This window comes from Callorhinus ursinus, unplaced genomic scaffold (genome assembly GCF_003265705.2).
Source record: "Callorhinus ursinus isolate GAN/ISIS: 27379988/994484 unplaced genomic scaffold, GSC_fseal_2.0 scaffold12, whole genome shotgun sequence".
NCBI classification, from domain to species: domain Eukaryota; kingdom Metazoa; phylum Chordata; class Mammalia; order Carnivora; family Otariidae; genus Callorhinus; species Callorhinus ursinus.
Window position 1 is genome coordinate 56,324,892 of NW_027397074.1, and position 25,135 is coordinate 56,350,026.

The window sequence follows — 25,135 nt, forward strand, 5'->3', positions numbered from 1 at the left end:
AGGCCTTTCTCCTTGGCTTGTAGATGGCTGATTTCTCCCTGTGCCTTCACATTGTCTTCCTTATGTGCTTGTTAGTGCCCACATTTCTTTTTCTTATAGAGACACAGTCATATTGGATTGGGGTCTACTCTTATGACCTCATTCTAACTTAAATACCTCTCTAAAGATCCTGTCTCCAACGAGTGTCACATTCTGATATACTAGGGATTAGAACTTTAACAAATGAATGGGGGTGGGGAGGAGGGGCACAGTTCAGCCCATAACAATTGTCCTTTATCCTAGTAGTTCTAAAATTATATTTATGGTGGTTTTGACAGCTTTTCAGATGAAGCCTCCAAGTCTAATTTGAATGCCCAGAAAACTATATTCCTGAGTCCTTCAACGCAGTAGATATGGGGAAGAGAGGTTTTGCTGCTTTACCTACAATGAGCTTAGGCTGAGAAGTATCTAATTCCTCTCTCAGGAGCGGGGATTTCTTGAGACCACAGTCAGCTTCTCACCAATGATCTATACGATAGTCCTTTAGCTCCATGAAAAACCCCACAGAACTCTTCCTATCCTGGCATGACAGAAATCTTCTAGCCGTGTTTTCGTGGCCAAAGACAAATCTTTCCTGTCAAGATTGCTGTCTGAAGTCTCATTTCCTCACTCCTGTATAGATGATCTCCAAGGCACCTATTGTTCACAAACCTTTCCTCAGAGATCATCTCTTCTGTTGCCATTTGTTAAGCTATAGATGAGCCTTTTCTTTATCAGGGGCTCTTTCCCAGCAGAATTTGAAGGCAGGTTTAATATCATCCTAGGTCCCCAAACCAACTCTCACTCTTTTAACCATCCCTCAATGAAAGATGATACTCACATACTTCCAAGCACGGTTCTGGGCATACGAGCTGTAATGCCAACCTCCTTTTTCACTGTGAAATCATATTGGAATTTGCATGAGAGTGATGCCATTGTGGATTGAAACAACATTCAGTCCATTCTAGTTTCTTTTCAAACTTCTTACTTTTTAACTTTCTTTTAAAAATCATCTGAAAGCTTGGGTGATTTCTCTATTAACACTTTACTGCCTATAGACCTTGCAAGTGATCAGACCATTTCTGAAACTTCGTTTTTTTTAAAAAAAATTCATTGTTATGTTAATCACCATACATTACATCATTAGTTTTGGATGTAGTGTTCCATGATTCATTGTTTGTGTATAACACCCAGTGCTCCACGCAGAACATGCCCTCCTTAATACCCATCACCAGGCTAACCCATCCCCCCACCCCCTCCCCTCTAGAACCCTCAGTTTGTTTTTCAGAGTCCACAGTCTCTCATGGTTTATCTCCCCCTCCGATTTCCCCCCCCTTCATTCTTCCCCTCCTGCTATCTTCTTCTTTTTTTTTTTTAATGTACATTGTATTATTTGTTTCAGAGGTACAGATCTGTGATTCAACAGTCTTGCACAATTCACAGCGCTCACCGTAGCACATACCCTCCCCAATGTCCATCACCCAGCCACCCCATCCCTCCCACCCCCACCACTCCAGCAACCCTCAGTTTGTTTCCTGAGATTAAGAATTCCTCATATCAGTGAGGTCATATTTAACATGTCTTTCTCTGATTGACTTACTTCGCTCAGCATAACACCCTCCAGTTCCATCCATGTCGTTGCAAATGGCAAGATCTCATTCCTTTTGATGGCTGCATAATATCCCATTGTATGTGTGTGTGTGTGTGTGTATACCACATCTTCTTTATCCATTCATCTGTTGATGGACATCTGAAACTTCCTTTTAAAGGAATAACTCCTTTTATAAAACCCACTCCTCCTTTAAGTCTCAGGTCGTTCAACTGGGCCACCTTTGCTTCCCCTGCTCTCCACCATCATCCTTGGAACTTGAGGTCATTTCTCACATTCAGCAAATGATGTGGCATATAGCTTGTAGTCTTCCTCCCCATTCCACACCTCACCATCACATGGATGATGTTGGAGTTTGTGTATGACTTACCTCAATGGCTGTATGGTCTCTTGACTAGTCCACATGGCCTTTATTTCTACTCTCCTTTAGCACCCCGCTCCTGTTGTCACATCTGAACTTTGTTATTATCTGAAACAGCTTCACTCCCCAAATCTAAAAATCCAGTATTCCATTGTCTGGATTACCTTTATCTTGTCATCTCTTTTTCTTCCTATTTCCACTACGTAGTCACTGGTCATGAATTTCTCCCAGCCTTTCTCCCTTTTCTATATTAACTTTGACTTCCATTCTCCTTCATCCTTTTATTATACCTGTCTGGCAGAATGCCAGCAGTGGTGAAGAGGTGCCCACCGAGGCTGTACTTTCCTTCGTTCTCTCCATCAGCCTGTCAGGGAGAACAAGTAAGCGTGAATCACTCCCATCTTAAAAAACAAAGGTCCTTCTGGATCCTGTAGATGATATCTCAGTTCTCTCTTAACTCCCTTCAAATCCAAGTTTCTAAATGACATGTATCTTCCCTCCCCACCCCCATATCATATAAGTTTGTTAAAGTAGTTATTCTGTGAATACCTACCTGCTCACTTATTTTTAATTGATTAGTTCTCAAATGACATATGCATGAAAAATGTACAAATGACATTTCTAAATTTTTTTAATATGAGGTATTTTGAAAAGGTAGATGTTGTGGAGAGAGTGTATAAAGAGTATAATTATAGCTTTGATGTATGTATTTATAGGCAACTGAAATTATTTTCCTATGTGAAAACAAATGAACATTGCTATTTCTTTTTCTGTTGCTATTTGCAATCCTAAATTTTGCTTTTTGAGGAAATGAGTAAGTCATCCATTTATAATTATTTTTGTAATACATGACATATATATAACTAATATTCTAACTTTTGTTCTCTATGTTTTAGAGTATTACAGTGGTGAAAAAATACTCTTTTGTCATCGGAATCAGCCCCCCTCCACTTCTAGGATTTAGGGAAATAAAAATAATGGGCACTCTTTCAGAAACACACCAGGCTACTGGGGAACTGAGCACCTAGCCTGACCTGTGTGGGCCCCTCTGTGGAGTGAGCAAGTACCAGGTTAGTTTGGCCTCCATAGGTGGTTCAAGTCTGGAATGAGATCAAACTTGACTCTCACTTTGATTTACCTGTCCCATGGGGAGGCTGGAGCTACTTTGGGCTTTTAGGCTTGGGGCCTGTTCTATAAAGGTACCAGAATATCCAGTAACCATATGTGCAGTGTTTACCTTTGTTCTGGAGAAACAGAAATAAAGAATTCATTTTTTAAAAATAATACACTTAGGTCAGAAATCAGGTACCATCATTTCTCTAAAAACTCTTCCTGTTTTCTATGGTTCAGATGAGATTCTTTTGGAATGTAATGAAGACTGGATTTTGGACCTGTATTTCAGTGGCCTGAAACATGCCACAGAGCTGATTTTTATCTGTAGCAAGTCACTTATGTCATTTTTAAAAATCACTAACCTTTGATCTTGTATATCAGCAGAGAGACAAGTAGACTTTGTGTATCTGCATGGACCAACTGCTATAGCCTGGTGAAGAGGGTAGCCAAGGCTAGTTGAGGAAAAAGGGTTGAATAGCATTGCTTCTTACACCTCTCGGAAAGGTGCCTCTGTACCCTTTAATGCTCTCTTCTTCTAATGCCCTGGACTCCCTGCTTCTCTCATGTGGCCATTGACTTTTTAACATGGATAAACGTTTTGCTTACATTTTGGTACTTCAGATGCCAGAATCCTAAAGCAATAGTTAACTCTGTTCAAGCTACTTTTGCCCTCACTTGATGCATTTCTGGCCTTTAGCTTGCCATCATTTTAGTTAGTCCATTGCTCTCATTATTATGTTTATTTTCATTACTTACCATTACCTAAGTGCCTCCGTTGAATTTTTATAAGACTGGCTTTTCCCCTTAAGAAGCCCTAAGTCATAAAAAATTAGCCTTACTCTCTCATAGTAATAAATAAATGAGTAAATAAATAAATAAAATGTATCTTCTAGTACTTGGAGTAGCTTCCAGTTTCAGTTAAGGAACTGATTTTAACATTAACACATATTTGCATTTTGTCAATTTTGTGTGCCTCGTAGGTTGGTTAGTGACTGATCTGAGAAGTAATTTCATGAAATGACTAATCATCTTGTTATAAGCTACATGACATAAAGGACATTCTGTTAATTCAGGGTCAGACCAGATGGTAAGGCAAGAAGGTGGCCTCTATGTGGCTAAACTTGAAAATGCACAATTGAGAAATTAAATGAGGACTCCAGGAAATAGCACCTCTAGGAAATATTTCCAGGAAATAACACTTACTCAGTTAGAGGGTAAGGAATGATTGCTGGTTGCTATAAATGCAAGCATCATATATGTGTAAATTGGCAAGCTTGAAAGCCTGGGTTCAAAATCAAGGAAAGCTTTGTGAATACCACATGTTATTGCAGATTTCTTAAATAGTGTCAGTGAGAGTAGTAGAGAAACATTTTTATCAATTAAACTGATAAAACAGAGGCATCCTTCTAGTGTTTTTGTCAAAGCTGAGTAATGGTAGTTGTGATTCAAAACAATGACAAGGACACTTGTGGCATATTATAGACATGGACTTCGTAAATTATATTCATGATTGAATTTAGAGTATTTCTAAAAACCAAGAGACACAAGGCTAGGCCATAGTACTCAAACATTTTCTTAGGCATAAGGTCTCTGATATTTATGTGTGTGATGTGGGTAAGGGTCAGTTTTTGCCAGTGAAGAGCACATTTCAACCATTTGCCAATAAGAAAAGAGAGTTGACAAAGTCCTAGTCTCAGCTCACAGAATTGCTTGGAAGAAGTACTGATGTACTATCTAGATTATCATACTTTTCCTAATAAGTTGATTAATACTCAGATTTTTTCTTGCCCATTCGAAAACCTTTCTAATACTGTAAGGATAGACTTTCATTTGCTGAGAATTTATCATAATAATACATATGATTGCATGTATTTTGGGTGCTAACCAGTACAGAGTGTCACCATGTCTTGAAAAAATACTGCAACTGAAATTATTTTCCTATGTGAAAACAAATGAACATTGCAGACCGCTATCACCTGGGATAAATTTGGAAGTGATAGAAAATTTAATTCAAATGGCAAAAAAAAATACAAATGTGGATTTATTGATTCAATTAATTCGATATCAAAAATTAGTTTGGGGGGGTACCTGGGTGGCTCAGTGGGTTAAGCATCTGACTCTTGATTTTGGCTCAGGTCATCATCTCATCTCACGTGATCAAGCCCCATGTTGGGCTCCCAGCTGGGCATAGAGTCTGCTAAAGTTTCTGTCTCCCTCTCCCTCTGCCCTTCCTCAGCTGCTTGTATGTTTTCTCTCTCTCTCTCTCTCTCTCAAAAAAAAAAAAGAATTAGTTTGGATTTCAAGTTTGGTTTGCTTTTTTAGTTCAGAGCTGTCCTGAAAGGTTTGTCAAGTTTGCCTACCATATCCACTTTCTCTGCATACTATGAACTTTGTCCTAAGGCTTATCCTAAGCTATCTCCTTTCAGTGGTTGCAAAATGGCTGTCAGCTACTCAAAGGACTACATGGTTCTCTAGCCACATCTTAGAGGAGAAATAAACAGTGGTTTTTAGAGCTCTCTCAGAAACTAGAAAGCCTCTTTCTTGGAAGTCTCTGGTAAATGCCTTTTCTAGTCTCAGTGAGCAAAACTGGGTCATATGGCACCCTAAGCAATTAGTTTCCAGACGCTTTGACTCAAAAGGGTTTGTATCTATGGATACTTAGATATCTGTCCTGCACATATATTTTTTCAATATTTATTCCACTGAATATTTTACTGAGTAGCAAGAATGCAGTTTGTAAAATTAACATTAGCTTCATTAGTCTAAAGGTAATCCCATCCTTTCTGCCTACAACTGGTTCAGAAATTGTCATGTGATCCAATTTTTGTCAGTGATAAATGATGAAAGGTTGGCTGGGGGCTACTTAGGAAAGTACTTCCTTGCTCTTAGAGAGTGACAAGAGGTGTGTTCTCCCTTCCCTGCCTGCCGCTTTCATCTCTTTCATTCCTACATTCTCTCCCCTTATTCCCTCCCTCCTACCCCTTTGGATGGGAAAAAAAGAAAGAAGCATTTTGCCTTGATTAGTCCTATGAGGAAAACCAGATTTAGGATAAACCCAATGCTGTGGAGCCTTGATGATATTATTGAGTCACTAAGTCAATCTGCTCTCAAACCCACCCAACTACTTTTGAATTTCCTGTTATGTGAAAATGCAATTCCTTTTTTCTTAAGCCAGCAAATCAGGTTTTCTGATGTTCATAGCCAAAAATATCCTAAGTAATTCAATTTTTATGCTGAAATATTGGTTCTCATGCAAATGGAAGATTGGTATTGGAAAGCTACCACAATATTTACTGTACAACCTAAGATATAAAGAAGAGAATCAGCTCTAAATTATCCAAGCTAATAAATACAAGCAGAATAATATATAATCAAAATTTTACAAGGCATTCAGAAATCATTTTAGTTTGGCTTTGAGTAACATTTGGTATTTTATGCACAAGGGATCCCACATGTTTTATCCTCTTAAAACTGAACAATGTATACTTTAGATTTGTTAGGAACTACTGGCAATTTTCTAGTTTGTTCAGCCTCTTAAGGTCAGGGACACAATATTGGAATAGGATACCATCATTGTCAACCAAGATAGATCTGCCCTTCCTTTACTTCTCTTCTGAGCCTTCTGTCTTCCTCTGGATAGGACAATGCTTTGGTTTCAAAGGTCTCCCATCAGAGAAGTGTTAGGGAAATATGAATAGAAATTAGGGACAGTACTCAAATGATGATAAAACTATATAAGAAGTTATATTTGGTGTTAAATGTCAATAAGAATGTGAAAGCACAATTTGCCTAGGATAATTAAGAATTGATTTCAGTCTCATGTAAGAAGGTAGAGAAAAACAAATAGGGAAATGCCTCAGTGGACTTAGTTCTTTCTAACCAACATGAAAAAATTGTTCACATTATAAAAGGAAAGTGAATATTGGGAGATAGTTGCTATATTAAATTAGAATTTGAAATGGCCAAGGAAGAAATTCCTAGATATGGTCAGAAATAGATTGTGTGCTTTAGGAAAGTAAGAGTAGGTTTCAAATATAATTTGTTCAGCCATAATAATGATAGTTCTATACTTAAGAATGCTCAAATTGTACAACAGTTATTTCAATAGAAAAGGAAAAAATTTAGGAGCAAGAGAATTGACAGTAAATTGCTTTTTCCATAGAAATTTAGTAACAAAATTTTTTTTTTTTTTGGTGTGGCAATCAGTTTACATTCACACACAGCAAATTAAACATTTGATGACCTCTCAGGAGCTTCACTTCTTCTTATTTTTGGCATTGTCATTAACTCAAGATGTCTTAAACATTATTACAAATTTTTTTGCAAAGGATTATAAAAAACAAAATGAAAGCCCACTCAAAATAAGCAGTGGAGTTGCTTAGAAAATGCATTTTTTTCCAAGGCTGGATTGCTAGTTCTTAATGAAGATTGAAGGCTAACCTGGAATGGCCTGTGTAGTGCAAATAATATCGCTAAGTCATTTATTATTTCTTTTAGTTACAAAGATTTGCTATAGTAAGAATGCTTAAAGATCTGGCTGAGCCCAGAGCTAAAAACACTAAAAGGGAACCTGGCCAAAAGGATGAAAGAGTTCAATTAAAAAATTCTAACAATGTTGATATGGTGAAACTATGATGGCCTAGGGGGTAGGATGGGGTAGAATAGTAAGAAAAAAAAAGACAAATATTAAAAAATACGGTGAATTTATAGCAAAAGGTTAATAAAAAATTTGGATTCATGATAGTGAGAAAAATATCAAGGAAGGTAAATTCGAGATTGATGGAAGGTTTACAAAAATGGCAAGGAAAAAAACAAGTCTTTTTTGAGGTGTGTTCAAATCAAAAGACTAATGCATGGGTTTGTTGCTTAGAATGAATGGTGTACTGTTAACAGATTATGATTACAAAGTAAAACTCAAGTCCTACTTTGCTTCTTCTCTGTCAAGGAGAGTGATCTGCAGTGGGTAGGAAATACAGATTTCAGAGGAATTCTAAGCTAAATGAGCAATGGAGAAAGAACACTTAGCTACTTTAATATCCAGGAACATACAGAATGTAGGTACTGAAACAACTTAGGGTTATCATGAAACCAAAGTGGGGGATGCTTGAGACTGCAAGCATAGAAAGAATTTAAATGATTGGAGATGAGCTGAAAGGGCAAATTTTTAAAAGTAGAAAAGATGGATACTGGTAGAATTTCCATATGGGTTTTGTGATTTTGATAATGAAATAGGTTTATGAGCCTTTAGAAGTTTTGATATTACTAAGAAACAAAATGTTTTTTACTAAGTATGTGCTATGCAAAATCAAACTTGATTTCTTTTTTGATAGAATACTTAGTGAATTCTGTGGATATAATTAACCTTGATTATAGCAAACCTTTTTGAAAAAGTCTTTGAAAATATTTGAGTGGACAAGTTGGACAAAACTAGACTGTAGAATTAAATGGAGCATAGCTGCCTGGATGGTTGTACTCAAGAATTACTTCTTAATGGATGGATGACTACACTAGAAGAGAGGTCCATGATTGACATGCCAGAGACCCTATCATTTCCAACATTTATCAGTGACTTTGAATGAGGAAAATATAAGAGACATAACTATCAAATTTAAGGATGATACAAAGGTGGGAGGCATAGTTAATATAATCCTTATTCAGAGAGATCTCCATGGGGTAATAGACTAAAACAAAGCAAGTAAAACTTAATAGGGATGTATCTCTTCTTTCTTCTATTCAGAGTTCACTTATTAAGCACCTTTTATATGTAAAGCACCTGGCTTGTTGCTAAAGAGGCAGAGATGAATAAGACATGTCCCTGTTTTAGAAGTGTACAAGAGAAGACGTTTTAACAAATAATTACAATTAAATGTAAGCCCTGCTATATAAATAAGCATGTACACGTTGTTAAGGAGGCTCAGGATTGTGAATAAATAATGGATTGAGTGGGAAGTATGAGATACAGGTTTTTGGATGACTTACAAAATAGTAGGCATGCCTAGTTTAACATTATGAGGGAAAAAATGTTTCAGTGGCATAATGTGAGTGCCTTAAAATGATAATGTTTAAACAAAGTAAATAGGCATTGTTGTATTTGGTTCTGAGATCACCTTTCAAAGGATGTAATTAGAAATGAAAGAAGACAACACAGAGATGTAGATCCAAGAGGAGATGGCAACTAAATAAATTCTCTTTAGTGTTAATGAGGAGAAATCCTAACAATTGAGTAAATTATGGCTCTCTAATTCTTTCCATAAGTATAATGTTTTTTAGTCTTACTTGATCTTTTAAAAAATGATACATTAAAGATGCTTGTAATATTACTATAAGAAATCCTCTAGGTTAGAAGTTACCTTTTTCCATATCCTGTTCCCTGTTGCTGACATGTTTGTGCGTGTTGTGTGTGTTTCAAAAAAAAATGTACACAATGACAAGATAAAGAAGCAAACTTAAGGAGTAGGTTTATTATTGCTGTCTATAAGGGGTACTCGCTTATACATCTTCAATAATTTTCATTAAGAATATTTTGTTAGAAGTTTATGTAATTCAAGTCCTTTCTTTTAAGAGGCATTTTGATTTAAAGTTGACTTTTAACCAACTGAATTAAACTCAGTTGAATTAGCCTCAAGTACTTAAAGTCTATTTGAAGCTCATTTTCTGCTTCAAATTCATCGTGGTTTCATTGTAATGACAGTAGAGTTGCATTTCATGAAATTTGTTTCTCATAACATATTAGTTCGAGGAAAATTACTGGAGAAAACAAAAAATTGTTTCTCATATCAATATAATGAAGGTTGATGCTAGTGTTTCTGGCCTGGCAAGGTATGCATTTATTTTAATCAGTGACTGGTTATCTCACTTGGCTACCCATGTTGTTAATGAAGCCGAGGTCATTGGTTTCATCCCCATGCAGGCCAGCAAGCTTGTCTTTGTTATGTGGCACAAGAGACGCCCCTCACCCCAGCCAGCTGGCTGGCAAATGTGTGCAGTTGGTGACAAGGAGAACTGGGTGAGACTGTGTAGATGGATTGGTGCAAATTCATCACCACAGCTAGGAAAATACCCGTGAGCAAATGCCTCCCTAATGGACAACACATGGTTGTTTATATTCAATTGAATTGTAGATATATAGTTTGTCATTAATCTTACTTACAGAAAATCTCACTTTTATTTTAATGGATAAAATAACTTCCTGCTTTAAAATTTATTGGACTAAATTTTTGTAACTCTGTTTGGCAAATATTTTTTCATTCTGTTTTCATGTAATGTTCTTTTACATGTCAAATTTTGTAACTTTTTAGGACATTTTGGATTTGCAATAGTCTCATTTAGTTTCTAACACCGTGGGTGAAAATCACCTGAGAGTATTGATGATTTTGATGAGAACAAATCAGTCTGTGCTGAATACTAATTGTGGGGAAAAAAAGTTAAATCAAGCACATAATCTTTGGCTAGTGTCATTCAGACATCGCTTCCTCTGCATTTATTAGTATGATTTGGGTGAAAGAGTAAATTTAGTATTGTCTTGGTATTTGGAAGTCTGTGTGCTTTAACCAGCACAAATTAAATTAAGCTATTCACTACTTTCAAAAAGGGCGCTTAATAATATTGAGTAAGCTTTCAAACTCAGTTTACTTCAGCAGACACTAATTACTCCCATCTAATCATGCTGTATCATGTAATTAATATGAACATAGCTAGGATCCACTTTTAAATTTTTTTTTCCTTCCAGAGGCTCTCATACAAAATAGCAGTATATATAATTAAAAACTATGACTTAAACAGGTCTGACTTTCCCTTTAAAAGCAGTATACATTTCATTTGGTCATCTCAGACATTTCATAAGAGGCAACCTTACTATAATTGCAGGCATTCTAGTTTAAAAATGGTGAGTTTAATTTAATACAGCAGAAACTTATTTTATTCTTTCAGCCTAATTAATCAGCATATATCAAAACCTTAGTTTTAGGACAAGTAGATTATAGAATGTACACAGTGAATTCCTGTTAGACTTAAAATGGCTTTTTTAAACCTATTCAGAGTTTTGATTCTAATACAGAATGTAAAATATAAATGTTAAAACTGAGTACTTCTATTGGTAAGGAAGTCTGAGAGCCATGGAATATATAATTACCTGAGCTTTTCTGAAATTAAAGCTCTGCGGTTTTCATTGTATAATTTTTTACATTGAAATGACTTTTGTGTTTAGAGAAGATTAATCTCTTTAGACCTCTCAGAGACCATTTTCGGACCACTAGGGTCTGACAATAGCCCTTTCCTGAGATTTTAAGTTGTTTCAATCTAAATTTTACAATAAGCTATAGCACAGTACAATTGATGGCAACCATTGTGTAGATTTCTTTTTTTTTTTAATGTCATTTCAAATTTTCCCTATGGAAAGTACTTCTCATACCTGATTTCCAGAAAAACAATTCTATGTTTACATTCTGTGGTTATTTGACATGCCATACAAAAGAGACAGAGAGATTGATTTAATTTTTCAGTTTTGTGTGTGTGTGTGTGTGTGGAAACTTAGGAACGTGCTACTAATCATTTTCCCAAAATTCCTATTTTTATGAGTTTTAGGGTTTTTACAGTCAGTATGCATTCTTCTGTCAGAGTGCGGACCCATTGACAATACAATCATTTAAAAATCTAATTACTTTCACCTGTTTAAATAAGTGAAGTTCATGCTGGAAAACGTGTGCAAACTGCCACGGGAAGTAGTTGAACTCTCGCTCAAGGAAGGTTTTCCAGGCATCCTTTTTGTCCCTTGAGGTGTTAATGTCCTTTTAGAAGTCTGTATGGATTTGGTCTATAGCCACAGATTTGTGACTAAATGACTGTGAGATCGAAGCTACTAAACAGTAATAAGGCTTGGTAATAGCTGTTTGAGGTTTATTTCAAAAGCTTCATGTCTAATCTCATTAGAATACCTATGGGTACAAGTGTTATTTTTCCCTTGTGTGTTCTAAACATAGAGTAAATGATAGATCATAATTAATGTACTAAAAAGGCACATTTTGCCTTTGTTTTTATTTTACAATGCATAGTTCACCTAAACCTAACAAATATGCATTTGTTTTCTTTTACTTTTTGTTTTGTTTTGTTTTAACTAAATAGCCTGCACTTATATATTAGAAGGAGAAGGTGCATCTTTGTCACTGAACTGGCTTTAAACAAATTAAAACAAAAAGAATCATTCCCTAATAGTCTTGAAACATATATTTGAAGCACAGCCTGTTGTTTGTTTGGGAAGATGAGTGGAATATGTGTTATGAAATTTCTCAGCAGCAATAGTTATACATTTTAAGTTGATAGACTTTTAAGCTGTCACATCTTTATTTTCTTTTCCTGGCAACAATTATTGCGTCATGAAATGAAGATAATTGTAATTTTGTTTTGTCTTAGATGCCATTTATAAGATATGTTATACATACTATTACCTCTCATTCCTATTAGATTTTTTTAAGCAAAATTAGAGTTTAGTTGATTCAGGGGAATTATACTACTGCCTTTAAAGCATTATTAGCAGTTTGTTAAGATTGGATATTAAGGAATTCAAATGACCAGGTCTGTTATTAGACTAGGGAAACAAATTTGACTTAACTATTTTGATTTTTTTTCCTCTCTCTTTCTATATGTAGAGCATGTACTTGGTACACAGGCTAACTTACAATATTTGTGTGTGTTTATGTATGTTTTATATCGTATTTAAACAAATACTTTTAGATGAGAGGATTTACAAATATAGGTCAGAACTTTTGAACCCCTGTGCCTTTAGGAGCCAAACAAAGCCTACAAAAGAATAAAATAGAGTTTTTCCAAGAAATTATAAAGTGCTGCAGACAGACAAAACTGGAGATTACAGGCCTCTTCTAAAGATACTCAGATTCAGTTGTTTTAAAATACCCTGTGTAAAAATAAATAAAATAAAATACCCTGTGTACTGTCATTATTAAGGAAAACACTGTGATTGACTGAATTGGGTCTTCGGGATATCGGTTTGACTCTTCTAAAAAAACCCAGCTTTTTTATATGTCACCTGTCAGGGATTTTTCCGCCATGGAGGAATCACTCTCTTGGCCCCTCCAATCTGATGCTTCTGTTTGAGGAGTGTTTCAGGATTTGTCGGTATACGTATTAGTAGGTTACTGAATATTTAAGTTTGATTAATAGAGCTGTGAACTCTAAGACAAAGAGTATCTTAAAATTAGTGCTTTAGAGTAACCACAGTTATCTCTCTCTTCCGTCATAGGTCTTTACATTTTTGAAAGCCATTTCTACTGAGTCCTAAGTCCGGAATTTTCTATTCTTACAACCAACAGAAACACCCATCTACTGTTCTCTGGTCCTCACTGATGCCCTAATTTTGTAATCCCATTAGAAATCTCAAGCCAGTGTTTCCTTTCTAAGATCATGGAACATCACCTCCTTCTAGTAAAGGCAAGAATATGTTTGTAAGAAAGATGACTAAAGAAGCACTATAATACAATTGCCATTTATAGAAATACAGGTTATATATGTACAGTCCTAAACATAACTGATGAAAATTTTAAAATTTTTGGCCTGGCTTTGTATAATGAAAAATATCTGGTTTTCTTTAAAATTAAGCATTACATTGAAACTGGTGAAATGACACATTTGTTTGGGCCTAAGGGCAAGTACTATTCCAGTTTTTATAACTGTTAGTAAAACATCTGTCTGATTTTAAAAGCTGAAAGGCATGCTAATTATTTTCTTTAATTTTTAATTATTATTTTTAGATGCAATGATACCCTCACTAGTCTGAAGTGACTTATGAAACCTGTTTTATTTACAGTATAAATTTCTAATTGAACTAAATTATACACATCGGATGGTACTCCATGGCATATAGAATTTGAAAACAAAATTGGATACTCCATACAGAACAAGAGAAACAAACTGGTGACACTTCTAAAATCTGACTGACATACATGGCTTTATTTTTTAAAACTAAACAAATGTCTCCACACTTAAAAGTTCATTATTTGAAGAAAGGGCCATTTTGAGAATATAAATAATTTTAGGTAGTTTGTAATCACTATGAAGCATTAAATTTTAATAGCTGATATGTAGGTCCAACTTCAGAGGCCACACTGATCATAGAGCCTCAACCGTTAGTCTGAAGAAGGGTGGCAAAACAGTGGGAGTAAAATCCCTCTACCATTTTAAGAAGTCTCAAATCTCTAAGGGGACGCATGAGGAAGATTGCGCAGACTTGCCGGAAGGTCCAGTTTTTGGTGGCTAGTGAACACACACACACATGCATAGCTTCAGCCCTGATGCATTCTGCCAGTCAATGCTGTCTGGCTAGCATTGTGCCAAAAATAAATGGCATGCCAATAAACAGAACTCTGATGTGTCTTGCTGACTAGTCTCACAAACATTGCTGTGACCTTTTGCTGTGTAACAAAACATCTGAAAGCTTAGTAGCTTAAAATAACAATAATTTGTTTTGTTTACATATCTACAGTGTTGGCAGGGCTCAGCTGGAAAGCTTGTCTCTGCCCCTCTGCCTTCAGTTGGGGCTGCTAGACAGCACCTCTTTCGTCAAGCTACATAGGAAAGTTCACTCACAAGGCTGGCAAGTTCTGGCGGTAGGCTTAGAATTCAGCCAGGGCTGTCCACCGAGTGCTTTGGGTCCTCTTAATGAGTTGCTTGGGCTTCCTCACAGCTCAGCAACAAGTATTCCAAAGAGGGTTCCCAGGCAGAAGCTACAGGCTATGAGGCTGCTATGGAAGTCCAAGAAGATCATTTCCATCCCATTCTGTTTGTCTAGCAAGTCTGTAAGGCCAGTCTACTTTTAAACGGAGAAGAATTAGATCCCATCTCAGAAGAATTTGTCGCCATCTCTAACCTACCACAGCAAGTGGGTTGTGGGATTGCTGCTCTTTGCCCAGGTGGAGGGGCTCTTCCCATGCCAGTAATCCACTTAGAGCAGGCTTCCTGATTGTAAATGGTGCCACTTCTACCACTAACCTCTAACATACAGGTAGTATATACCATGGCCAGGCAATATAGTAAAAACTTTATAGGCATTTTTTTAAGATTTATTTATTTGACAGAGAGAGACACAGCGAGAGAGGGAACACAAGCAGGGGGAGTGGGAGAGGGAGAAGCAGGCTTCCCGCTGAGCAGGGAACCTGATGCAGGGCTCGATCCCAGGACCCTGGGATCGTGACCTGAGCCGAAGGCAGACGCTTAACCAACTGAGCCACCCAGGCGCCCTGCTTTATAGGCATTTTTTAAAATTACATTCTCACATCAGTTCTTTTAGGTGGATAATGATGTTATCTGAGGCACAGAGAGGTTAGGTTACTTGCCCAGGGTTCATAGCTAGTTGTTAGCAAACCCAAGGTTTAAATGCAAACTGTCTCATGCTACAGTTGATACTCTTAACCACTATGTAATATAATTTCATATGAGATGGCTCATTTGTCTCTCCTACCTTTGACAAGCAGGCTATGAAAATACACCTGAGCCACATATGAAATGACTTCGTTGAACACAGAAGTCTGGTAACTTTAGAGTTTCTCTTAAAAAAATCATCTTTTGAAAGCATCAGAGACCTAAAAGTCCCATGAAGATGGAGTTCTGTGTCGAGAGCACAGTTTACAAGTAGAAACCAGATCCACCGTGTCCTGAAAAAAAGATGTCATAGGGTGCTAGAGGACTTGGGGTGGGGGGCTGATTAAGGATATGGTTCAGCACCCGAGTCAGAAAAAGTATCAACCATAGCTGAGAAGTGCTAAGGTTAGAGTCAGGAAAGCATTAACAACAGTCAGCTCTGAAGACAGAAATATAAGCCAAAGAATGATTAGTGATATGAAAAGTTCTGTTGATTTTATAAACTTTGTTCTCCTTTCTTAATCCCTGCCTCTTGTGAAGTTACCTGCACCCACATAGGACTTTTATCCTGATCTTTATCTGGTCTGAAATCTATTGTTGTTAGGCCCCCTGGGTACTACAGTTTGCCTGTGAACTGAACATTTTTGCATTTGCGACAGCCGAAACCATGTCTACTAGCACCTGCACCTTCTTGTTTTCCCCTTCCTGCTGACAGTAGGCTCATCTGGCTTGGGCACTGCCAGAAACAGAACATGAAGGCCCTGATAGACAGCTTGATGCTTCAAACAATGTCCCTGCCCTGCATGACTGCCATAATAGCCAAAATAAACTATTTTAATAATCACTACATTATATCAAAAATATATCAGAATAGTCTTTCCCCATGTGGTTCTGATTTATAGAAATTTTGCATCCTTTTATTTAAATCTCTGTCAACTGATTTCCAAAGGATTGTACAACACATGAAATTTTATTGTATATATATATACACATATATATATACGTATGTATTACTTTCATTATACTGTTAATTGCTCCTCGTCTGTATCATTCATTAATTGTCTTTATGTTTACCAAAAAAATCATATTCTAAGAATTAAATTTCCCTGCTCATTTCTATTTAAAACTCAAAGGTGTATCCTAATGGAAAACATTTGGCTCGAGGTTGTCAGTATATCACACATTATGAGAGTATAGAAAAAGCGTTTAATGTTCTGTTTAAACCCAATTACACTAAATCTATTAATGAGATTGAGTTGTACTTGTTGTAAATTCAAAATATTGGAAAAGAATGATTTTTTTTGTATTGTTCCTGCCTTGTGCTTTAGAAATTTGATTAAGTTTTATGTCAATCTCAGACTGGTTTTTCTACTTTTGACTTTTCTTTATTACCCTATACTCTTCCTAGTATGTGAATTTACTGACCCTTTAGATGTATTCTCACTAGGTATACTTGTACGGTTCATTAAAGTGTCCTTAGATAAGGATCACACAGGTGTGCAATGTCCAATCCTTCTCTGAAGCAAAGGAGTCGTGCCCCAGTGGCTTTAGGGGCATTCACTTGTCATGCAGTTGGCTTTCGGCCAAAGAGATGAACAAATTAGTAGACTGTACCTGTGTTGGCCCTGTTCCTCGTCTCATTTATGTAATTGATGTCTGGTGGCCTCATTATGGATCATTAGCATATCAACATGGTGTCTGAGCCTGGCAAAGTGCTGCTTGTTGTCAGGCATTAGCAATTTGCCATAACATATAAAGCAAGAGAACTTGGACATGCTAACTGGATCATTGGGAAACCAGTATGGTAGCATAGGCAGCTCAAATCCAGTAACCTTTAGAGTTCCTTTGTGTTTGAAATAGTAACAAGCTTGGATTTATATTAGACTGTTTTTCTATAAAAGAAAAGGTACCTGTTATGTTAATAATGATACTCTAAATATGTGGTTCTTTTGAATATTTTAAGTTCCTTCACATTAATTTCATTTTCATTGCTTTTTTTTTATTTTTTATTGTTATGTTAATCACCATATATTACATCATTAGTTTTTGGTGCAGTGTTCCATGATTCATTGTTTGTTCATAACACCCAGTGCTCCATGCAGAACCAATTGCCCTCCTCAATACCCATCACCAGGATAACCCATCCCCCTCCCCCCCTCCCCTCTAGAACCCTCAGTTTGTTTTTCAGAGTCCGTCATCTCTCATGGTTCCTCTCCCCCTCTGACATACTCCCCTTTTCTTCCTCTCCTGTTATCTTCTTTTTCTTTTTTCTTAAAATATGTTGCGTTATTTGTTTCAGAAGTACAGATCTGTGATTCATGTACATACATGTTGATACCTATGGCCAATAGTAATTTTTGTCTTCAATAGAATGGATTTTTAAGCCAAAGAATTTACATATTTAGAAATGATTTTTTTTTATTTTAGTGTAATAGTTAAGTGTAAGAATTGACTGTCTTACATTGCTTGAGAAGAATCCTAGATTATTTTATAGCTAACCTGAAATACAAGTTTGAAATTCTCTATTTCAGAGTTGTTCTCATGAAGTGTCATTAGATTAGCAGTTGTTTATGATATGAAACAAAAGAGTGTTAGAGATACTTCTTATCCACTTAGTATTTCTGATTTAAGGTAGATGATACAGACAGGGATGTTATTGTAACATTTAATACCATAAATGTAGAATGAAAGGAAATAAAATTATTTTAGGAAGTAAAAGAAATATATGCAGATAAATTATATTTGATGCAAAGGATATATGTTTTTAGAAGTGGAAAAATAAACCCTGCCCCTAGGGTTCTACTTGTTATAACCCACAACCTGTCACTTAATTCCTCATAGTAAAATCTGGTCTATTCATAAAATGAAAATGATAAAAAAAAAATACCATGGTGTGATTAGTGGCTTTTTTCTCCTCTGAGAGTAAATATTTTGTCATTTCAATTTTATAACCCCAGTGCCCCGTGTCTAGTATGTAGCAAGTACTAAATTAATGTGAGTACTAAATGAATGAATAAAATTCACACCTTTTAAAAAGATTTTACATATTTATTTATTTGAGAGAGAGAGCAGGAACAGGGAAGGGGCAGAGGGAGAGGGAGAAGCAGGCTTCCTGCTGAGCAAGGAGCCAGACCTGGGCTTGATCCCAGGACCCTGGGTCGAAGGCAGACTCCTAACCAACCGACTGAACCACCCAGGCACCCCCACACTTTTTAAAATATAAAGTGCCTGTATTTTTGTCTAATTGCCACAGTGAGAATATATTTATTGTGAAACAAATGCTGAAAAAAAATACGATAGAAATCATTGGTAATATTTACTGTTAACATATTGTTAACAAGAATATTCTTTGAATCTATGTATTTATAGTTTTTAAAAAAATTAAAATATGGTGGTTCTTTAAACAATGATAACTTGCTCTTATCACTTAATTATGAACATTTTTCCAACTCATTAAATATTCTATACCTCATTTTCTTCTTGGTACCCAACAGTAACTATCATATATTGAGTTCCAAGTGAATGCCAAAATGAATTCTCTATTAAGTCCTAAATAAATACTTTGTTCTCTGAGGTAGGCATTATTTCTGTTTTAGCAATACAGAAATTGAGGTTCAGAGATAGTATTACTTACCAAGGTGAAACAGGTACTAACAGAGGAAATATTTTAATCGAAGCTGCCTGACTCCCAAGCGCATACCTTTAACCACCATGATGTATCACCACCCAATACTAATGCAGTTTTGCTTATATATACTCCCTGTTGACTTTTAGATGATCCATTCTTTTATTGTTACTGCACTGAGCCTTGTCTGAGGACAGAAAGGAGAGAAAAGAAAGGAATGAACAAGGGACAAGTGGAAACTTTTAGGGGTGATGGATATTCATTATCTTGTTTGTGTCGATAGTTTCAGAAGTATATATCTACCTTGAATTATGTTGGGGTTATATCCCAACAAGCCCATCATAATTTGAAAATATTCTAAGTTGAAAATGAATTTAATATGCCTAACCTACCAAACATTATAGATTTATCCTATCCTACCTTAAATGTGCTCAGATTACTTACTTTAGCCTCCAGTTGGGCAAAATTATCTAATACAAAGCCTATTATATAATAAAGTGTTGAATATCTCATATAACTTATTGACTACTATACAGAAAGTGAAAAACAGAATGAATTTTGGGTATGGAATGATTCTCAGTGTATTGGTTGTTTGACCCTGCAATCGTGTGGCTGACTGGGAACTGTGGCTCACTGTGACTGCCTGTCATCACAAGAGAATATCGAACTGCATATCACAGCCTGGGAAAAGATCACAATTCAAAATTTGAAGTATAATTTCTACCGAGTGCATATCGCTTTTGCCCTATCATAAAGTTGAAAATCATTAAGTCAAACCATCATAAGTTGGGAACTATCTGTATATACATACGTTGAAACTCAAAAAACTGTAAACTTGATGTGTAGTTTAATAGGAACAAATGATATGTAAACAAAGCTATAGAAAATGTCTGAAAAGAAAACTACACTGAGATAATGTTTCTATGTAAAGAACTGACCTATCGGGGTGCCTGGGTGGCTCAGTTGTTAAGTGTCTGCCTTCAGCTCAGGTCGTGATCCCAGGGTCCTGGGATCGAGCCCCGCATCCGGCTCCCTGCTCAGCAGGGAGCCTGCTTCTCCCTCTCCCACTCCCCCTGCTTGTGTTCCCTCTCTTGCTATGTCTCTGTCTGTCAAACAAATAAATAAAATCTTTAAAAAAATAAAAAAAAATTGACCGTATCTATGATTATTTCCTTTATAAAATTCTTGAAGAGTTTTTTTGGGGGGGGATAAAATTTACTCATATTTTAGTATTTTATATGCATACCCATGTGCACTGGAAATGTGGTATCAGTGTACACTTCTTCTATGAGTGTATGAAAATACTTGTTTTAAAATAAGAATATAATAATCACATACTCAGATTTACTGTGTATCATATGTTCTACTAAGTGCTTTGTTATCTCCTTTAATCTTCATGTCACCAATTTAGATGAGGGGTAAAAAACAAATACTCAAAAAAATTACACAGCTTAACCGTGGTAATATAGCTAGTAAACAGTACATGAAGGATATGGTCCCCAAGCAACCTAACTGTACCGTCTTGTTCTCTACTCTCACAAATGTGAGGTATTCACTAAATCCTTGTATTTTTTACACAGCTTTTTTGAAAAGCTGTGGCCCAAGAATGAAGGGAAGTGCCAGAAGGATACATATGAGGTGACTACATAAATTTTCATCCAAACTTGTACACTTATGAATATGAAAAGTGCTATTAATAACTAAGCTAGGACAGCAAGTGTAAAGAGAACATCGCTGGGCAAACTGGGAGAAGAAAAAGTGGGGAAAGACATGCAGTTTTAAATATTATTTTAAATATTTTTTAAAGATTTATTTCTTTTGAGAGAGAGAGAGCAGGGGGAGGGGCAGAGGGGAAAACCTCAAGCAGACTCCCCTCTGAGCGTGAAGCCTGACATGGGGCTCGATCTCAGAACCCTGAAATCATGACCTGAGCTGAAACCAAGGGACACTTAGCCAAGTGAGCCACCCAGGTACCCCTTTTAAATATTTTAAATATTATTTACCAAGCACTAAGTACTACTCTATGCAGGTTTATTTCATTTTACTCCTCACAGTGGTCCTTGAGATATTTGTGGTCATTTTCCCCCAAGGAATATAGGTACAAGGCGCCTGGCTGGCTCATTCAGAAGAGCATGTGACTCTTGATCTCAGGGTCTGCCTCTTCTTAGGAAAAATAATCTGTTCAGATCCTCTGCCCATTTTTTTTATTGTTGTATAAGTTCTTTATGTATTTTGGATATTAACCTTTTATCAGACTTGTGATTTGCAAATATCTTTTCCCAGCCAGTAGATTGAGTTTTCATTTTGACAATAGTTTACTTCACTGTACAGAAGCTTTTTAATTTGAGGTAGTCCCATTTGTTTATTTTTGCTTTTGTTTTTCTTGCCTTTGGAGTCAGATTCACAAACATATCATTAAGACTGATGTTTTTTTCTAGGAATTTTATAGTTTCAGATCTTACACGCAAGTGTTTCATCCATTTTGAGTTAATTTTTGTGCCCAGTCTAAGACAATGGTCTAGTTTCATTCTCTTGCATGTAGCTGTCCAGTTTTCACAGTACCATTTATTAGAGCAACTCTGTCCCTTCTCCATTGTGTATTCATGCTTCTGTTATAATAAATTGTCTGTATACATGTGGGTTTATTTCTGGGCTCTCAGTTCTTTTCTATTGATTTATGTGTCTGTTCCTTTATGTTAATACCATGCTGTTTTGAATACTGCAGCTTTGTAGTATAATTTGAAATCTGGGAGTGTGATGCTTTTGGCTTTGTTCTTCTTTTTCAAGATTGCTTTAGCTTTTCAGGATCTTTTGTAGTTCCCTACACATTTTAGAATTATTTGTTCTAGTTCTGTGAATAAGGTCATTGGGATTTTGATAAGAATTGCATTGAATTTGTAGATTATTTCGGTTGGACATTTTAACAGTACTAATTCTTCCAAATCATGAGCACAGAATATCTTTCAATTTATTTGTGTCTTCAGTTTCTTTCATGAGGGCCTAATTGTTTTCAGAGTATAGATCTTTCACCTCCTTGGTTAAATTTATTCCTAGGTATTTTATTCTTTTTGTTGCAATAGTAAATGGCATTGCTTTCTTAATTTCTCCTTCTGATAGTTTGTTATTACTGTTTAGAAATTTCATGTATTTTGCATATTGATTTTGTTTCTTGTAATTTTATTGAATGCATTTATTCTAACAGGTTTTTTGGTGGAGTCTTTAAGGAATTTTTCCTTCAAATTTTTATTTAAATACTAGTTAGTCAACACACCATGCAATATTGGTTTCATGTAAGATTTTTTATACATAGTATCATGTCATCTGCAAATAGTGACATTTTTACTTCTTCCTTTTCAATTTGGATGCTTCTAATTTCTTTTTTTTTTTTTTGCCTTACTGCTGTAGCTGTGACTTACAATATTTAAATAAAAGTGATGAAAGTAGGCATTCTTGCATTGTTCTTAATCTTAGAGGAAAAACTCTCAGTTTTCTACCATTGAGTGTAATTTTAGATGTGGGTTTGTCATATATGGCCTTTATGATGTTGAAGTATGTTCCCTCTGTACCACCCTGTTGAGAATTTTTATCATAAATGGCTTTTGAAATTTGTTTTTTTCTCCATCTATTGAGATGCTGATATGATTTTTATCCTTCATTTTGTTTTTGTGATGTATCACATTGATTGATTTGTGGATGTTGAACCATCCCGCACCCTTGGAATAAATCCCACTTGATCCTGGTATATGATTCTTTTATTGTATTATTGAATTCAGTTTGCTAGTATTTTTTTGAGAATTTTTGCATCTATGTTCATTAAAGATACTAACCTGTAATTTTCTTCTTCTCTCTCTCTCTCTCTTTTTTTTTTTTTTTTGTGGTGTCCTTGTCTGGTTTTGGTATCAGAATCAGGGTAATGCTGGATGCATAAAGTGAGTTTGGAATGATCTCTCCTCTTTAAATTTTTGGAAGAGTTCTAGAAAGATGGATATTAAATCTTCTTTGAATGTTTGGTAGAATTCTCCAATGAAACTGTCTGGTTTTGTACTTTTGTTTGTTGGGAGCTTTTTAACTACTGATTCAGTCTCTTTACTAGAAATTGGTCTATTCAGATTTTTTTATGATTCAGCCTTGGAAGATTGTGTGTTTCTAGGAATTTGTTTCTTCTAGTTTGTCCAAAGTGTTGTTATATGATTTCTTGTATTTTTGTGGCACCAGTTGTAACTTCTCTTTCATTTCCATTTTTATTTATTTGAGCCCTCTCTCTTTTTCTTGCATAATCTACCTAGTCAACTTTGTTTACCTTTTCAAAGAACCAGTTCTTAGTTTCATTGCTCTTTTCTGCTGTTTGCTTAGTCTTTATTTCATTTATTTCCTTTCTGAGCTTTCTTATTTCCTTCCTTCTACTAACTTTGGGCTTTGTTTTTTCTTCTTTTTCTAGTTCCTTTATGTATAAAGTTAGATTGTAATTTTTCTTGTTTCTTGAGGTAGTCCTATATTGCTTTGTACTTCCTTCTTAGACCTGCTTTTGCTGTATCCCATAGATTTTGGTATGTTGTATTTCTGTTTTCATTTTTTTAAAAGATTTTATTTATTTATTTGACAGAGAGAGACACAGTGAGAGAGGGAACACAAGCAGGAGGGAGTGGGAGAGGGAGAAGCAGGCTTCCTGCAGAGCAGGGAGCCCGATGTGGGGCTCGATCCTAGGACCCTGGGATCATGACCTGAGCCGAAGGCAGATGCTTAATGACTGAGCCACCCAGGCACCCCTGTTTTCATTTTTTGCTAGGTATTTTTTTTAAATTTTTCCTCTAATTTCTTCAATGACCCATTGGTTGTTCAGTATCATGTTGTTTAATCTCTACACTTCTGTATTTTCTCCAGTTTTCTTACTTGTATTGATTTCTAACTTCATGCCATATGGTGAAAAAAGATGCTTATATGATTCTTCTTGATTTTATTGAGACTTGTTTTGTGGCCTAAGAGGTGATCTATCCTGGAGAACATTCCATGTGTATTTGAGAAGACTGAATTCTGCTTTTGGATGGACATTCTGTATATATCTAATAAGTCCATCTGGTCTAATGAATTTTGTAATACTGATGTTTCCTTATTTTCTGCCTGGATGATTATCCAATGATGTAAGTAGGGTGTTAAAGTCCCCTACTATTATTGTATTGCTATCAGTTTTTCCCTTTATGCCCGTTAATATTTGCTCTATATATTTTGGTGCTTCTATGTGGGTGCATAAATATTTATAAATGTTATATCTTCTTGTTGGATTGATCCTTTTATCATTATGTAATACACTTCATTGTCTTTTATTATAGTCTTTTTTTAAGTCTCTTGTTTTCTGATATCAGTATAACTATGCCAGCTTTCTTTTCATTTTCATTTGCATGGAATAGTTTTCTCCATTTCTTCACTTTCAGTTTGTATGTGTTCTTACTTCTGAAGTGAATCTCTTGTACACAGCCTAGAGATGGGCCTTTTTTTTTTTAATGCCATCAGCCACCCTGTGTATTTTGTTTAGAGAATTTAGCTCATTTACATTTAAAATAATTATTGGCCTGGCCTGTGTGTACTTATTGCCATTTTGTTGTTTTCTGTTTTTGAAGTTTTTCTATGTTCATTTCTTCTTCTCTTTCTTCCCTTGTGGTGTGATGGATTTCTTCAGCATTATGTTTAGATCTTCTTCTCATTTTCTTTTGTGTTCTACTATAACTTTTTACTTTACGTTTACTGTAAGATTCATATATAACTTCCTATGTATATAATGGTAGTTTTAAGTTGATAGGAACTTAAATTTGAACACATTCAAAACCTCCAGTTTTACACTCTCTTCCCCACTTCTTTTTTTTTTAAAAGATTTTATTTATTTGAGAGAGAATGAGAGACAGAGAGCACGAGAGGGAAGAGGGTCAGAGGGAGAAGCAGACCCCCCACTGAGCAGGGAGCCTGATGTGGGACTCGATCCTGGGACTCCAGGATCATGACCTGAGCCGAAGGCAGTCACTTAACCAACTGAGTCACCGAGGCGCCC

At 35.8% G+C, this 25,135-nt stretch overlaps 1 protein-coding gene across 1 annotated transcript in view; it reads left to right on the top strand.

Annotated features, from left to right (window-relative positions):
- Window positions 1–25,135, top strand: part of FOXP2 (forkhead box P2) — a 550,365-nt gene that overhangs the window by 229,166 nt on the left and 296,064 nt on the right. The window lies entirely within an intron of this gene.